Source organism: Cylas formicarius, unplaced genomic scaffold (assembly GCF_029955315.1).
Source record: "Cylas formicarius isolate icCylForm1 unplaced genomic scaffold, icCylForm1.1 PGA_scaffold_1__22_contigs__length_36826433, whole genome shotgun sequence".
Taxonomy (NCBI): domain Eukaryota; kingdom Metazoa; phylum Arthropoda; class Insecta; order Coleoptera; family Brentidae; genus Cylas; species Cylas formicarius.
This window is the reverse complement of record NW_026844264.1, coordinates 5590990-5610075: the sequence shown is the minus strand read 5'-3', so window position 1 is coordinate 5610075 and position 19086 is coordinate 5590990. Positions and strand designations below refer to the sequence as shown.

The 19086-nt window shown below is 34.5% G+C and overlaps 1 protein-coding gene across 12 annotated transcripts in view; it reads right to left on the bottom strand.

Annotated features, from left to right (window-relative positions):
* The window catches only part of LOC132697310 (coiled-coil domain-containing protein AGAP005037), a 402124-nt gene that overhangs the window by 276413 nt on the left and 106625 nt on the right, over positions 1-19086 (bottom strand). The window contains exon 1 of one of the 12 annotated variants that reach the window (XM_060662693.1): positions 14279-14536. The exons of the other annotated variants lie outside the window; for them this stretch is intronic. The gene's annotated coding sequence lies outside the window, so the exon portion shown is untranslated. Of the gene's footprint in view, positions 1-14278; positions 14537-19086 lie in introns of those variants that run through there. 12 annotated transcript variants of the gene reach the window in all.

Below are 19086 nucleotides of genomic sequence, written 5' to 3'. Positions count from 1 at the left end.
TTTGTTTATTAAGAACTTTTGAGGTCAAATATGTTTTCAATGTAAAGAAAGAGCACCATGGCAAGTATGGAGTTTTTTCGGAGTCATTTTTTTTAAGGTTGCGGCGAAGTGTATTTTGTGGTGGAACGCTAAAATCTATAATGTGGAAATCATCAGAGAGAAGAGCAGATGTTAGGTGTTTTAATTTAATTAATTGATTTTTGGGCCAGATGCTGATGTGATAATGCATTGATATATCGGGGATGTGTGTTTAGGTTTTCTGGCAACAGAATGACCTCATGTTAGATCAAATTTTCTATTAATAATTAATGATAAACCGTATGTTGGGATATATAGAATTTAAGTGACTTAGAAAATCTCAGAAGGACTTTTGGTCAAGAGGCCAAATAAAACTATTATGAACGTAGCGTTTCCATAATTTTGGTTTTAGATGGAAGGTGTTGAAGGCTTTCTTCTCAAAAGCTTAAATAAATACATTTGCCGCTGAAGGCTGTCCCTGATGCTTGGTCATTAACTTCAAAGGTACAAGAAAAGCATGTTCCATAGAAGCAGTTAAGATGAGAATGATTGATTTCAGATTCTCAGATTCTAATGTATCTCAAATAATTTTGAGAGTTTTAGGAACAGGTGGGACTCTACATACAAACTAACCAAAAGCAAATTGACGGCACTAGCAATTCGCTAGGATATCGCTTGTCGAAATTATCCCTCGTTAGCTTTAGCTCAACTATAGCTAGGGCCATCCACTCGTTTCTATAGACAAAATGGAGGAATAATCTAGAATAGTCTAGTGTTGAACAATTGCGAAGCAATAATCTTTTATTGCTCTACTTCTCAGGATTTGTGTTTTTCTTCTTAAAATGTTTCGTTTTCCTTATTTGTTTAAATGTATTATTCAATTATTTATGTAACTTTTCCATGGGTACAAAAAGAATTGTTATTATTAAAAACACCCAGTATAGGTAGCAGTATTGATAAAATTAAAGAATTATAGAAAGATTTTTCCTAATCCAAAAGAATATCGGACAATCTCACTATTTTACCGAACCTTTATATAAAAAAAAACAGTCGAAATTTGAAAGTAGAAAAAATATTGGTGTTTAAAATTTTTCTTTAGAATGGTTTTTATCCGACATACTTACATACTAAATCCAGATTTATATTTACCACTTGTCCAAAAACCTCTTAACATATTCGATCCGTCAAACACAAAATTTCTTTTGAGATATCAGTAGTTTACAGCATTCTATGCAAATATCAATTAGGCTGAGGCTACATGAAAGACGACAAATAAACTCACCACTTGCTGCTGGAAATATTGAATAAATATTAATAAATAATTAAAATTATTAATTATTTAATAAATTATTATTAATAAAAGAAAAAAAATTAATTGGATCTTATTAAATAATCCCGATCATCTAAGAGACAATGTGTGGGCTATAATAATGAACTGAGAAGCGTTGATAGTAGGTGACTCTGTCCTGTATCTTATCGATCTATGTCATTTTATGTCCCCAAATGCATGCATTTTTCATGCAGACGATATGTCGATTATTAGCTATAGCACAAACGCGCCAAATTTAATAGAGCAAATAAAACAAACTGAAGGGAGGGTTGAGTTATTGTTCTCTAACGCTCTTAAGTTGCATGCAGTTAAAACACAGGACCCTTTGTCCTTAATAAACAATAGCTTTTGGGGTTTACATTAGATGATAGTCTGGGCTGGGTTCGGCTTGTCATTTCATTGTGTAAAATACTGTATCTAGTATTTTTATAGCCCGTGAATTACAAAAAAAGTAGCTATAGAAACATTAATGATGACATATTATTCTCTTTTTCATTCACACCTAACCTATGGTGTTGTCCTGTGGGGTAACTTTTCTGCAGTAGATTGGGTTTTTAAACTTCGAAAAAAAGGTACTTCGAGTAATAGCGTGTGCAGGTTATTTAGAGCATTGTAAGCGTATCTATAAAAGATTGAAGATCATGCACTTCCATGTTTCTACATCTATTATCGAATGTTGGAAGTATGTTATGTATCTGTGGTATTTTTTTATGTTATTCTTTCTTAATGTGTCTCCTTTTTTGTTATCTTTTTTGCTGTAGTGCATTTCACCGTCACTCTTTTACATTTTGCACTTTAGTATTTACCTGTGCAAAATAACTTGCCACAATTGTTTTATCTTTTTAACAGAAAGTAGTTATTAATCTAGCATTTATCGAACACAATTACAAAATCGGACATTAAATCTTATTCGATAAAACTAAAATTCTTATAATAAAAAATAGCAAAATATTTCTTTAGGCTTCTTTTAGCCCGACATATTCAAAATTGCTCAATAATATGACTAGTTATAATAAAATACTAAGAGAATACTGAATAAGCTACGTCATCAAAATGCTCCCGCCTCTGTTTTGGTCTGCCATTTTTACAGAACGTGTCACGCCAAATGTCGTCGCCTTCTGAAAGAGGTTTCAGCGAATAAGCTGATGTCAGTTAAAAACTGACATCGGCTCGTTGAAGTCCGCACATCGTGCGCTGAGAGCTTCCGTTATACGAACTAGTGGTGCTTATCGGGCTTCTTGTTAAACTTTGGATTAGGGAGGATTAACACTCCAAAACCTCGGCTAATTAAAGGGTTTATTGGCGAGAGAGTGCCTCTTCAATCTCGAAAGTTTGATTAAAAAAACCCGGTCGTTTTTCATATACGGGCAAGTTTCAAGATTGCCAGCGACAGCTTAAAAAACGAGAAAAAAAGGTAAATAAACAATACCGAATTATACAAAATGGTTGGATGTTAGATAGGCGTAAATATTTTGGCGTCGATTTCGACTTACTGTTTGGTACAAAAATAGATCGGCGTCTTAATTTTAGAACCGTGAACATCGGGCGGACTGACACTGTCAGTTACATCCATCACAGCAGTCGACTCGACCTGATTATTTAAACCGACGGCCGATTGAATTTCAGATTTTTCGCGAAATACACTTGCAAAAGTAAGTTTTTTTTTTGTTATACGAGCAGGAGCTAAAAAAGATACCAAGAAAAGATAATAAAGTTGATTTTGGATATTACAATATTAAATGAAAGTGGGAATCGAGGACATTAATAGTATACAATGAATGCCTAAAATATGAAATATTACCACAATAGAAAATATACACTGTGGCTTAAAAGGTAAAGTCTATTTTAAATTTTTTTATAGATTTTTTTTTTTAAATTCTGCCACTATTTAAAACATGATATTTTAGGAATTCAAATAGTATATTATGCAACAAGTGCGGTAAACGGCATTTGACACGAGCGGAGTGAGTTAAAAAGTTTACCGAACGTGTTGCATACTATACTTTTTCTACGACCGTTAGTTTTTGGGTACATTTTCGCAAAACACGAATACATTCACTGACATCACTGTCAGAATTGACAAACTTCAAAATTCAAAACGAGGGAAATATCTCCGAAAACATCCGATTGCTTCCAAATCCGTGCGGCAAAATCCCGGAAATGTCCGAAGTGGCTCGGATTCATGGGAAACGAAAGTGGCGCTTCCCGCACGTTAGATCGGTGGGTAACTAGGTATTTTACAAACGGGAGTAGAAAAACACAATTTTATTTCTTAAATTATTCCGTGAACGGCTCTGATGACGTGACTGAAACTTCGATTTCAAAAAGGAAGGCAAAAAATTTTATGTCCGGTTTCGTGATTGTGTTCGGCAATTGTGTTAGTCTTAAGGTTCTCTCATGGTCTTTGAATCTTCTTTGAGCCTAGTTGATATTTTTCCTAAGATATCTTCAATGTATTCTTTGTCGCATATGCATGCTGTAAACTACTGGTACTTCAAATGGAATTTTGTCTTTGACGGATAAAAGATGTTGAGATATTTTTGGACAAGTCTTCAATCTGGTTGCGAAGTTATATTTCTTAAGAACTTTTGATATGTAGTCAGTGAAGTTTTGAAGTTAAGGAAGGTCAACAGTGGCGAATGTGGGGTTGCTTTCGGAATGATTGTCTTAATAATGCTGTGGTGAAGTGTATTTTGTGATGAAATGCTTAATATCGCTGGAATTTATTATAGAGAAGAGCAAGCTGTAATAGAGTTAAAACCGATGATCTTTGTTCCGGAAGGAGATGTGACAACGCATTAAGGTATCGGTGTGCATAGGTTTTCTGTAAACAGAACGACCCAATTCAATAATAAAACGTATGTTAGGGTGTATATAGTTTAAATGGCGACTAGTGGAGGTTCTTGACCATGATTGACCAAAATTACAAAAATATTATTAACGTAGCGTTTCCGTAATTTGGGTTTTAGATGGAAGGTGTCCATTGCTTTCTTCTCAACGGCTTCCCATAAATACATAATATAGAATAGAATAATATGTTTATGTATTAGTAGAAACCTTTAAAATAATTTAATAAGCACGGGAATTTTAAATAAGATAAGACCAATTTAAAATGATTGTAGTGAAAAGCATGAAACTCAAGAACCGTATAATATTTAATTTTAATATTTTTTATTATTTAGAAAACAAAATTTAATTTTGAGGTAAATATTCAAATTGGACGCACTTTTACAGAAAAAAAGACGTTGGGCGAGAGGTCAGGTCACCTGGTGTTCAATGGATTCGACACCTTGGGCCAATAAAATTCCTGTTAAAAGTATTTTTGTATTCCCTTCTGTAAAATACCTAATTATGCACCGGTCCAGCGTGCGGGAAGCGTCACTTTACCAGTTTCATGGCCCACTGATCTGAGCCACTTCGGACATTTCGGGGATATTATCGCACGGGTTTGGGAGCAATCGGATGTTTTCGGAGATATTTCCCACGCTTTGAATTTTGACGTTTGTCAATTCTGACAGTCATGTCAGTGAATGTATTTGTGTTGTTTTGCGAAAATGTATCCAAAAACCGACGCTCGTAGAAAAAGTATAGTATGCAATACTTTCGGTAAACTTTTTAAGTCACTCGTTTATAAAACACTTGCTCCGCTCATGCTAAATAAACTGGTGACTCAAATGCCGTTTACCGCACTTGTTGCATAATATACTTTTCCCAAATAATCCCTAACCATACGAGCATTATAGGGAAGACAACCATCCATCCGGTACCAGATCTTCTGATCTTCGCGAACAACTTCTTCTTTTGCGAGTTCACATTTATTTCTTAAGGATATTAGCTTCGAGTATGAACAAAACGATTTTGAAGATCTTGCCTCCAAAACCGACAGTTTTGAACTTTTGGTTCTTTGTTGAGTGTGAATGTACATTTTGTACACTTTCAGCAGAACATTTGCAGCAGAATAAGGTAATAATACGTTAAACTGTTGAAGTGGAAGGTACAGTTTTTGAAGGAAAATAAACTGAAAACATGGCAAATAAAAATATTGTTACGAATTCTACTGGTACTGATTTATTACCCAAACTAAAAAAAAAATTCTAATAATAACTGCAGATTGGCTTGTTAAAATTTATTCAAACTCGGCATATGAGTTAATCAATCAAAAAGTTACAACGTTGCTATAAAAATTGTATATTGTATGTATAATGTATATTTGTGCGTATTTTCTGAATACAAAATGAGGTTTAGCCCTCGCGTATCATATCTAGTCCAGTTAATGTAAACTTAAGATTTGTTTAAAAAATGTCTTGCCCGTCCAGTGAAATTGAAACTATGGTACACCATTATTTTATCTAAGTTGGCATACTGCAGCATATAGTGTCCCGCTCTTCTTCGTGAAAAAAGAGAAAGCCAAAAATTACAAAACAGCTATATAAAGTTTTGTTATGGATTGAGACTGTTTGATCATGTCTCTGCTTCATATTCAAATTTTAATTGGCCTAGACTCCAAACTCGATTTCAGCTATATTTACAGACTTGTTTTCGAAATTAAGCTTTCACAACAGCCCTCGTATTTATTTGATAAGCCAGTCAGAGGTTTTAATGTTCATCATAGAGCTACGAGTTATATTTTCCGACTGTTCCTAGGAACAGAACGGCCGTGTTCCACGGATCGTTTAATTACAATGCAGTAAAATATTTCACCTTTGTTCTCTCGCTTTAGATCTGCTTTATATAACTGTATGTCTTTACTGCAAGAATTTTGAACGCAGTTTCTGTAATATTTCTGCATTGAAGTGCTGTACTGTTATTGTTTGTTTTACTTATTACATCTTTCTTCAAACATGTCCTATAACTACATATTTTCTCAATAACAATATTGCAGATACATATATTTGTTGTTTCGAAAAATTTGTTATTTATCTTATTTTTGTGTGAACACTATCTATATTGAGAGGTTCTATATAAGTAGCTGCAAGCTAGACCTCGCCATTCCAATTAATTTTATTAGATATTGGCTGAAATAAGAAAAATATATTCATTACTATTATTATCATAAATTTTTCTGTGCCAAAAACTTGACTTTACCCAACCTTCATCTCTGCCAAACGCCTTCACGTTACACGTCACCGTGATGTAGTGTCAAACACCAGCTGAAAATGAAATCAATCTCTAAATTTCCCGTTATCCATGGATCGCGTCAGTCCGAAGAGAAAACTGAGGCTGCGATTTCCACCAGTTTGCAGGAAAACGCGCGTGTGCAAATCAAAACGCAACTGCGCGGACGTAGAGTCGAAAAAGTCGTCGTACTACAGTTTGCGAAGCGAGAGCTGCGGCCAATTAAAAATACTCGAATTCTACGAGGAAGTTCTCGATCTGAGGAAAGTTCGTGTCGACTACAGCGACACTGCATTGACTGACAAAGGCAGCAGTAGCATTTTGTACCCCCTCAGTGTAAACCACAGACACCCTCGCCATAGAAAACTAACCGCATTTAAAGACACAGTTGCCAAGAGCGTGAGTGTTCAGACTTCTGCTTCCTTCGATGTAAGGCCAAAAGTTCACCGGTGTCACCAGACGGGGGAATTTCTGTCGGGTAAACACAAGAAACTTCAAACTTCGTCGCTGAAGTCGGCAGATAAAGGTATCCAGCATGACATAGCGTCAGCGATTGATGGGAAGCGGGTAAACGACCAGTCACCAAAAGAACACATCACTAGGAACGATTTATTTTGTATGGAATGGATTCACAAAAATTTATTCGCTGTGCCAATAGATCCTCGAACAATCGTCATTGGAGAAAAAATTAAAAATGTCAGCGAGTACGTCTCCAGATCTTCGAGCATAGAGTTTTACGCACAAGAACTAAAATGGGAGGACGCCCGCTTGTGTTTGTAGTAGTGTGAGTCGCATAAAAACCGACGTAATTTGTTATTTTGGTTCCAATCACTGTCATATAGTTTCTCTCCTCAATCTGTTTTTCGAAATTCTTTTGGTGCCTCTTTTTAAGTACACTACGAAAAAAATTAAACTTTTGTTTGCTCATTTGCGTATGTTTGCTGTTTTTTACAAATTTTGTGGGCTCCTCCTGCTTCGGTTGTTCATTAATCGACCTTGCTGACGTTTCATCAATCGTTCTGTTGGCTTCTTCAGAGCTTAAAACAAACTGCTTTATATTCTGCTCTGTACCTGTTTATATATTGTTTGCCACATATGCATGTACATGTAATGCTGTAAACTCCTCGTCATAAACGGAAGGAAGGACTACACTAACAAGTGCGGGGTTGCTTTCGGACTCATCGTCTTTGGAGGGTTGTGGTGAAGTGTATTTTGTGATGGAATGCTTAATGGTTGTGGACATTGTTAGGGAGAAGAGCAGATGATAGGCGTTTCCATTTTGGGTCTAGTAATTCGGGCTAAGATAGTTTTAAGGCTCTGTAAATTGAGAATTGATAACCGATCATTTTTGGACCGGATGGTGATGTGACAATGCATTAAAGTATGGGTCTGTGTGGGTAGGTTTTCTGTAAACACAATGACCCAATGTTAGACCTGATTTTCTATTGATAAGAATATCTAGAATGGGTGATTATAATTGGGTTCTAATTGTATAATAACCTAAGTATTATTATCAACGTAGCGTTTATATATATATATATATATATATATATATATATATATATATATATATATATATATATATATATATATATATATATATATATATATATATATATATATATATATATATATATATATATATATATATATATATATATATATATATATATATATATATATATATATATATGATGACACTATATTCCGGGATATCATCCGTTCGCTCGTTGAACTCCGACTGGAATCCTGCATCCGACTGGAATCCTGCAAATCTTGCATCCGACTGGAATCCTGCAGACGTTTCGCCAAAATCTCACTTGGCATCTTCAATGCTCGCGCTCCGAAAACACTTCGAACACTCGGAGCGCGAGCATTGAAGATGCCAAGTGAGATTTTGGCGAAACGTCTGCAGGATTCCAGTCGGATGCAAGATTTGCAGGATTCCAGTCGGAGTTCAACGAGCGAACGGATGATATCCCGGAATATAGTGTCATCACATTTTTCCATCCGTGAATCAATACGTGAGAATATATATATATATATATATATATATATATATATATATATATATATATATATATATATATATATATATATATATATATATATATATATATATATATATATATATTTATAATAAGTTTTATAATATTATTTATGGAAGGTGTCGGGGGCTTTCTTCTCAAGGTTGCTCTTAAATATTTTCGCTATGTCGCTTGTTCATAAATTTGACGGTTGCAAAAAAACTATTCAGCAATAGGGACTTTAGTAAATAGGGATTAAACGTCGAATATCGTGTGGGTGGGTTTTTAATTCTTTAATGAAATGGAAAGAATTCACTATCAGTTTTCCCTGTAAAGAGTTTTACTATAGAAGCTAAATATTTTGCGAGAGAATATTTTGGAGAACAGATGATTCTAACAATAGGTCGCAGGGGTATCCTGGTTTGTAAATCTTAGGGATTCCTTAGGGACGGAATTTTAGAGTCATGAGAGGTGACAGACATTTTCACAAGACAGTTTAATAAATGTTTTCAAGTTAATGTCAAGTACATAAATCATTTATTTTTAAAAAGCAGACACGATAAACATGGCACCGTTTCTGCATTTCAAATTGGCAAAAAAATTGTTGAGACCTAATTCTAACGTTAAATTGCGCTCTAAAGCGCTCAGAACTACTGCGCTCCAGTTTTAGGAAGGTAAAAATATAAAATTATAGGAATTATACGAAGTTGGTAGGAAATTCATAATGCTAAATAAGACATTTTTATAATACTGTGCATATAAAAATCCATTGCTGTTAACTTAATAATATATGGAGAGTGAAAGGTTTATATGGGACTACATCTTAGGAAATCTGTAGGTACGAGGAATTTTAGAGTTATGATGGGTGACAGACTGTCACGGATTCTAATACAGAAGAAGCCCTAATAATCGATTTAAGGTTGCGCTTCATAGATAACATAGGATGTTTTTTTTTATTTGACAACAGCATCCGTCTGTAAGAGTATCGATTTTTTCCTGATATTCACTTGTGCTCACGACCACCGTAGCATTTTCTTTATCTGCTTTTAGAATTCCGATATCGGGATTAGATTTTAGATATTTGTTTTAGAATATTAGATTTTGAAGTTAGTGCGATGATACATTCACATTCACCTAAAATCATTAGCAACGTAGCATTTCCATAATTTTGGTTTTAGATGGAAGGTATCGAGAGCTTTCATCTCAAGAGCTTCTCGAAATATTTCTTCTGTTCTGTTTCTGATATTTGTTCATAAATCTGACCGTTACAGTAAAATATATTCCATGCAAGCATTTTTCAATTAAGATGAGATGTTTAGATTCCAGATTCTCGAATTCAGGAATAGTAACTTTAGTAAAGGACTCTAAATCTTAACCAGAATTTCGTTGGCAACCACTGTAATGCTTTTAATTGTTCAATGAAGTGAACTAACACAGGACGAATCCAGAAGTTTATTCAAAAGTCACATTTATTGTAACAATGATTAATTATTCTATATTAACATTAATATTAAAAGTATAATTATTAGTATTATTAACTTGTATGCGACAACAACTGCCTGCCTTTTGAATTTGGTTAAAACCTCGATTAGTTAGCAATATTTTTGAATTGGGACGACAATGGTCTATGTATTTCTTCCACTAGAGAAGCTATTTCAAAAGGGGCTTTACCTACTTCATGTATGCCTGAAGCTTGATAATTACAATGTTCTTTATTGTAAGACGTCATTGAGGAACGTTGGCCGGGCGTAAGGTTATATACTTTCTATATAAATTTAGTGCATTTCCTACATTAATTATGATTGACATTGCATTGTTATTTGTTAAATGAAGTTTTACTTATGACCATATAGCTATTAGATAATATAGTGGCGCAACTACGGTAAAAATTGATATTTTCGTATATCTCGAGTATGCGCATTTCGAATAGACCTTCTCAAACATAGTTGCCTCAGAAGTTCCTGTATCATCGGCATAGGTCTGGGTCTCTACATCTCCATTCTTGGAAGAGTTAAAGAACAACAATTCAACTGCTTTCATCTCTTTCGTATCAACAATTTTTTTCTACTTCTAACTAAACTGGGCATTTTGACAACCACAGATGCGTGTCGCCTATGTGTTTACGATCAACATTTCGACAAACGAAATCGTTTGGTTTAAATTCCACTTCGTTTGTGTTTACATTGTACCAAAGTGCTTTAACATATTTTAACAGCTCGCTTTGCGAATCAGCGTCAGCTTGTAATCGACCGATTTGGCATTCCATCTGAACGAGCGCTAATAATAGAGGACGTAAACGCAAAATCGCGATATAGTTCGCGCAAAAAGTGCGCAAAAACGTTCCACGATCCCGACAAAGGTTTTGCCACACACACGCATAAGACTTAAAGTAGCGAAATCATCAATAACGAGAGCAAGTATCTGCTTTCTCCCACATTAGGGTGAACTCTTGTTTTTGTTGGAGTCTACGAACGGGGGAATCAATCATTGCGGGTTACGTCCGTGCAAGGTTGAACTTTTGAAGGGTTTGAGGTTAAGTGGCACGCGAAGTAGGATGGAACGTGTTTTGCATATTCGATTTCATTAACCTCGATTTACTTATTGCTATTTTGAAGTAGGAGTCCCTTGACACACTGATCCGCAATTATAGTTCAGCACACGACAAATGGTCATGACGCGCCTGGCTTTACCCCCAATAAAAAGCCGATTTATAATCGTTTATCAGTACAGGAAGGTATTTTGATTTTAGTAGTATCGACAGTTAAGAAATTTAAAAAATTGAAATTAGTGGCGTTACGGTAATTATTTGTTAAGTTTTGACAGTGGCTTGAAGAAAATTTCGACGAAATGGAGGAGAGTAAAAAGAAAGCGTCATTTGAATATGTGGTGCAAGCGATTTATGTAATACTTATATTTTTGTCTTTATTATCAGAAAAACAAATTGCTTATACTTATTTAAATTTTGAATAACTGTTTGAAAATACAGACAACTATCACATTCCTGAAGCTTTTACATAGCAAATAAAGGAATCCGCTGATTATTTTATCAATGCAAAATTTAGCAAGATGGCTATTACTGGCACAACGACAAAAAATAATAACAAAAAAAATAAATGCAAAGATATTTTATATATGGAACAAAATTGATTGAAAGGAAAATCAAATGTCTCCGGCCATTTTTTATGCAGGAATTTATTCTGCGTGGTGTATTTAATACCGCTGCACTAATTTCAAGAGAAGTAAGGCCCGTTTGATAAGCAATGTCTTTTATTCTACCCCAAAGGTAAAAGTTCAGGATAGTAGGATCTGGAAGTCTGACACGAACGGTTTGGATATTTCTGGTCTAAAAAATTCCTAACTTCGTGGGAAAAGTGCGCTGGACATCGATCGTACTTTCCGTTCGTGATTTCAATTGAATTTGGCCTTTAAGTTTACCACTAAAGAAAAATTAAGATTTAAAAAATTAAAAATTAAGATGCACGTGTCCTGTTTCGCACAAACATTTACCTAAACGAATCAGCCGCAGACGCCTTTTAATGACACTGGGACATTTTTAATGCAATAAACACCCAGCGGTAGTTAATAGATTTTGAGGAGCATCAAATAACGACATGAAAGATGGGTAAAGCTTTTTTTCAGATAGGTATATTTTCCGAATTTTCAAAATTCGCAGTCTACTAAAAAATCAAACTGTAACATCTGGCTATAGTAGTACATTATACACCAGGCGTGGTAAACTATTTTTTTCCCTTTTTGTACGTTATTAATTTTTAATTCTTATTAAATTATTAAATTTTAATTAATTTATTTAATTTTGCACGAACATCAATAAAACAGTACAATTGTCATTAAACAAAAAATCGCGTTGGATAGTTCGCTATGGATTCAAAACAAAAGAAACGACAATCTAAATTTTGAGAGTTAACGGGGTCCTTTAATGACTATGTAATAATAACGTCGTCATTAAAATTGGGTGCGGTATTTTTATGGTACTATTTTCTCAAAACATGCTTAGATTTAGTTAGAAGTTATAAGAAAAGAAGTTAAGTGTGTGAAAATTGCTATTTAGGGCTGTTAAGGGTCTGATGGTAAAAAGTGTATGTTTTTAAATAGGGAAGACATTTTACGAAATTGAAGTAAATGGATATGCCGTGATATTGAACGCATTGTGTGAAAACATTAAAAACTATGTCATTGTCGAAGATATTAATATTAACCTACCGCAGAGTTGTAAAATCAACGACATAATATAAATTAATATATTATGCAACAAGCAGTGTGGTAAACGGCATTTGAGTCAAAAAGTTTACACAAGGTGGGGTACTTTATGTACGACCGATCGCTCTCAAACGTCAATAATTCAAACCGTGCGGTAAAAGCTCCGAAAACATCTGACTGCTCCCAAATCCGTGCAGTAAAATCCCGGAAACGTCCGAAGTAGCTACTCGGGTAACGAAACTGAGTATTTTACAGAAATGAGTAGAAAAAAAATTGTGACAATCTTTATTTCTTCTTCTTCTTCAAAGGAGATGCTTTATTTCTTTAATGGTTTTCTACTTATTGCTTAAAACGTACGTAATTAATAAACTTAGTTAATCTTTAACAATATTGTTGAGGGACTAAAGCAAATTTTTTATAAAAAAAGAAGTGAAAATCTCCAATATTTGAAAACAAATAAAAATATTACAAGGTGATAGTGTCTATGGTATTGGAAAACAACTAATACAAATTAAGATAGAAAACGAATTTTTATGTCAATCACAACCCGTAGAGTTGAGATGCTTACCAAAGACATTTGGGTTTCACTGGGTTAGTGGGCACTTATTTGACTGGAATGACGTAGAAAAATGGATATCGTTGCATAGAATCTTTTTGTCAGAAAATTATTGTTTTTGCAATTATGTCAGAAAACCCCACCTGAAGGCAATCGCAATCATCTCGCTCATGGTAATAGCCTAGGAAAAGCCCTTTTGGACATTTATTTCAGGAAGTGTTGGAGCACCTCCCACCACTTCCTTTTTAGATCTAGAGTAAAAAATCATGTAACAAAGATTTAAATTTGCATCTGCTTTAAAACAGACTTTGCAAAAAACGAGTTTTAGAATTCAAAATGGCAATTACGCCATTATTGTATATCTAATAGATAGTTTCACTGTTTTGAATAAATATGCTAAACAAGAACAGAATACATTTGATTCTTTCTAACTAAACGAAACTAACAACTTAATAGTTCACAATCATCTTGCTGCGAAAAGAAAAATAGAAAAAAACGTGGCGTTTTGCACGGAGTGGGCAAATTTGAACCGACAGATTTTCCGAGTAATTCGCAATAATCTTCGAAAGGAAAATTTTAATTGATAAAAGTTCAGGTCGCGAAATTAACGAAACCAGAGGCGCTGCGCGATCCTCCTTTGCCCGCGAGCTTTAAAGCTTTTAGCGAATCCCGGCCATTAATTTTGCGCCGTAATTAGATTTAAATTGTTAATTATTCTAGGCGGAAACGGGACAGCGCCGGTCGGAGGTCTATTTAAATTTATACTCAAAGAATGGAGGCGATTTTATTCGGTTACGTAGTCGCCATGGGCTTAAATTTTACGAAATGTGGCAACGCTGCTCTACGAGGCTTACGTTTTGGTCGTTTTTGCACGTTCTGAAATTGTTCAAAACGATTTTATAAGCCGCGGTCGTGACTCGAACGCGCGTTGTCGGTTTGATTTCACGAAAGCAACGCAACGGTGTACATACAACGCATATAACCTCAAAAACGTTATTAACAAACATTCCCTACCGTTCGACGGGATGAGGCTGGAGAATATATTCCGAAACGTCGACAAAAAACACACGAGAACATCCACCAAACAAACAACACAGAACCGGCACAGCGTACGAAACGCCGAAGAAAATGAATAATTTTAACGGTTCGACAGATGAGTAAGCGCGTGCGACTGGCCGCGAGATAAGAGGGAGAGCGAGCGTCGAGGCGCGGGTCGAAAACCCGACGTCGCTGACGCCGCCGCCACCGCCGCCGCCGGAAAAGTTGATAATAAAGTGTATGTGTGCGCGCGGAGGGGGCATGTCGTAACTAGACTACGGACCATTTGCGACGTTGCAGCGCGGGGCGAATTTACGTTTAAACTGTGAACTTTATGCCCAATAAGCACAATTTATAGGTAAATGAATTTTATTGTTCATTTTTCTATTATGTGCATAACAAATGCGTGTTAAACAAAACTGGTCTGTGCTGTCACTATCATCCAAGCATATAATTAATGGTTTTTCGTTGTCACGAGTTTTTTTATGATTATTTTTAACTTCTCTCAGGTATTAATTCATGCCGAGTTTTAATTACATCATGTAGGTACATAGGGGAACATTTTTGTTTGAACAATGTTTTCCTATCGTGCTCCAGCGGACCACCGCAAAATGGATGTATTTTTATTGTGCGTTCGCCCTGCATAAAGTGCGTTTCATGTCTCACCGGATTTCAAAGTTTAGTAAACTTTGGTAAATATAAAAATTTGCACCAATACTAGAGATTCCTAATAATATTTTTCCAAATATCTCGTGCACCCTCTATGATGGGCGAGAACTGTAGATAGAAGATTGTAGCCCTTTTTTGCCGTTTTTTATTAACAGCCAATAATTTATCCACAAAAACGGAAATATCTTTTAGATTTTTAGCACATTTTTTCCTGGTCCATGAATTTTTACAACAGAGTTAATGGTTTTTGAGAAGACAGTTTTTCTCTGGAACTATGCAGTAAGCTGTAATTGCCAATAACATCATCACGCCTAGACTGAGCGCGAGAAATAGTGATTTTCATATGGATTTTTTCAAATATCTCGAGCAGCGTATGTGATAGACGAAAACCGTAAATACAAAAATTGTAGATCTTGATACGGCCTATAATAATGAAATAGGGGTTGTAGTACGGGATTTTCTGCGTCTCTTCCACCAGTTTAGATGTCGGCATGGAGTTTTACTTCCATGCTAAATTTGATGTCGATAGCTGTAAATTTGAGACACCTATTTTATTTTTGAATATAGCACAAAATATCCCGAAAACCCTGTGTTGTATATGAAAAGCATAAATACAAACGTTTTAGCTGTTCGTACCGGCTATATATTCTTGTGAAAGAAAATAACAACTGAAATGCAGCCTTCTAATTATGTTCAATTATCATTATAAGAGGAACCCAATTTTCAGTTTTTTGCAAATTACCGACGCATCCTGTACCGTACGTTCAATTTATCTTGATTACATTTTAATTGGCAGTAACTTTTTTGATTTTAGAGATATCAAGGTAAAAAAAAATGTAGAGCTAGTGGTCAAGTTTTTTCCCAAATGACGTATAAAACAAAACACCATCAATTTTCTGACATACAACCTACATCATATTTTTTTTAAATAGAACATCCTGGATATTATATACGTGTTTAATAGAATATCTTATTCCGAACACACTTTATATTTTAGTCCATTTGTTTTTGACAAATCGGCAAAAATTGGAAATTTTTATATAATTTCAAAGGGTGCCGTGACTGATTGCATCAACAATAACTATTTACAAATTAAAGCAGAACAAAAACACTAAAAATGACAAGACACACTGAAGTACAAAATTCTTTAACTGTTCTAAATATGTATATGTATGTGACCACCGTTTTCCTGAAAACATTTCTCATACACTCTAATTGCATTCAGTAACATTTCCGGATTATCTTTTAACTGATTGTTTGTCCATGAAATCCTTTGCCAAAATTCCACGAGATTATTACAAGGAGTTCTGTGCACGTGATTTATTGTGTGTCTAAAAAGAAAAAAATCCATTAAAGTTAAGTCGGGGCTCTTGGCTGGCTAATCCATAGTTCCGCTGTTCCGTTTCCAACCCCTGGGATATTCCATGTTAAGAACATTTTTAGCGCAACATTGCGAAGAGCGGCATGGTCTTGCTGCCATATAATCAGCGCTGATATATTTAGGGGTAAATCTTCTATATATTGGTGTTACAATATCGGACCCAAAATATGCCCATCTATGACACCACGTCATACTTGAATGGTACCCCTGGGTTTTCATTTAATGTATTCGTCTAGGATTATTTAAAGACCAATATCGCGTATTTTGCCTACTACAACCCTTTCTTGTAGTGAACAAAGTTTCATCAATCCATAAAATATTTTTCAAAAAATTATTATTCTCATTAAGTCCATTTAAAAAATTCTAACAAAACTGCATCCTCCTTTGATATTTTTCAGCACATATTTTGTCTTTTACGAATTTTAAATGCATTATATTTATATTCTTTCAAAACTGAGTGTATTGATCCCGAGAGATACCTGTCAATTTATATACTTTAGTAATAGAGGAAACTGGATGAGATTCATAGAATTCTGATCTGTTTTCTGCAAATTTCTTTGCCAGCATTGGAAATATCTGTTTTGAAGGAGCTCGTCGCTCTGAGTAAAGTCTAATATACTGACGACGAGTTACGGTTGCACTTTTATTATTCAGAAAGTATATTTGAAGCACATCGCTCCTTTTACGGATGATTAACTCGCGAAAACACATTTTAACAATAATGACTTGGACAATCATTCAACCATCAACGTTGTTTACTAATATGTCAAACATAAACATATTTTTATTTGTCAGTCAGGGCACTATTTGTCAAAAACTAAAATATACAGTGTGTTACATCATTCTAATGAGAATAAGATATTCTATTAAACACATATAGAATATATAGGGTGTTTCATTTAAAAAAATATGATGTAGCGACGGTACATTTTTAAAAAATGATCAGGAATTAAAGTTTTTGGTCTGCAACTTGCGCGTCTTTTGATTGAAGACTCTTTTATCGCATAATACGTTTTTAAGAAATAATGCGATCTTTGAATGTTTCCTCCAGTTTCAAACTTTATATGCATCCCGAATTTCAAATCGATAGCTTCAAATTTCGGACACTTATCGTGTTTCATAGAGATGTATGAAAACCTGTCGAACGTTGAACTTCGCGAGAAAAAGATGAACGTCAAGGTCGCGGCCATTTCTTATACGCTTATGTGCCTTATGAACTGTTTAAAAGGAGAGAAATTTACTAACGGTTTCGGCGTTATTAGAAGCGCCGACAGGAAACAGAGAATGGAGAACAGACAACATAAAACAATTTTTTTCCGACGTTGATCATTTCTGTATCAGTGGAGGTCCCCTAAGATCTACCGTTGCCGAGATGTCATCGATTATTCCAAAGCAACTATCATTATCATACATTACTGTTACGCTGCCTGGTGGGATATTGATAAGAGAAACTTTAACCCAATTTTCAAAAGTTCTCTTGTCATGTCTTGATGGATAATGAGCAGTCTTTAATGTTTTTTGCTGAGGAAGAAAAACCTTATTTAAAATAGCATTATTCCTATGCTATACCACCAGCCAATAACTCATAGAAACAAACATGCACAAACTTGTCAAATTTATTGCTAACACAACCACGAACAACTCCAACGCATTGCAGAAAAATAAAGGTAATTTTTTGGTCATAGATAATGAAAAAGATTCTCTTATCATACTGTACCATAACATATATTCAAAACTGCTCTTATCGTGAGGACCTTTGAAGGACAAACTATCTCGGTATATACCACGTCTACTGTCTGTTCACTGTACTAGATTAGTAACCATAGACCGGGAGTTATAAAAGCCATGCGGTTTTAAATAGATGCATTTTTGAGGAATAAGTCAGAATTTCTGAAAAATGTCTCTCGTCAGGGATATTGCGAATGGAAATGTCAGATAAACAGGGTGATTCATAAAGAATTTAAGATCTTTAAACTACAAAAACTAGACACAAAAGTGTTATAAATTTCCAACATTTGATTTGAAGTATTTTAATTGCTCTCACCAAAATTGCAATTATTAAATACTGGTGAACTTTTCCATCCTCCAAGTATTTATAAAAAAAATTATAAATTAAGCCTTGAACATTTTTAATACAAATAAGTCAAAAATTGACAGATTTGTATGGCGCTTTTATGATAAATTAAAAATTCTTTCAGATTTCCATCATTAAAAAGAAATCGACATCTAAAAAGAAATGAGCAATGTCCAAATAAGCTTCGATTTCGTAACTGCCATGTAAAAAAATATAATATAAAAACTTTCTAAATTAATGGAAAAAAATCAGAATAAAATTAAAGCATTGAACGCCTAGTGTCTCTCACATTTGTAGGAGGCATGTTCAGCACACTCTGGTACATTTACTTTATACATTGCTCAAACCTTATGATTCACCTTGTAAATCATTACGAGAGAGAAATTCTGTTTTGTTTTTCAAAAATTCTGACTTATTTCTCAAAAATTCTGACATTGAAAAATTGCCTTAACTAGAACCTATATTTTATTTATTTATTTTTTTGAAAGAAACTTCCACAGGCTACTGTAATACTTTTTACCAAACTTCTGGATTCCTCCTGCGTCGGTTTTTGTCGAGTCGAACTTGCTAACGTTTCGCCCATCATCCTGTTGACTTCTTCAGAGCTTGATTGAAACTGACTCGCATTTTATTCTGTACCTGTTTATATATTATTGTAGG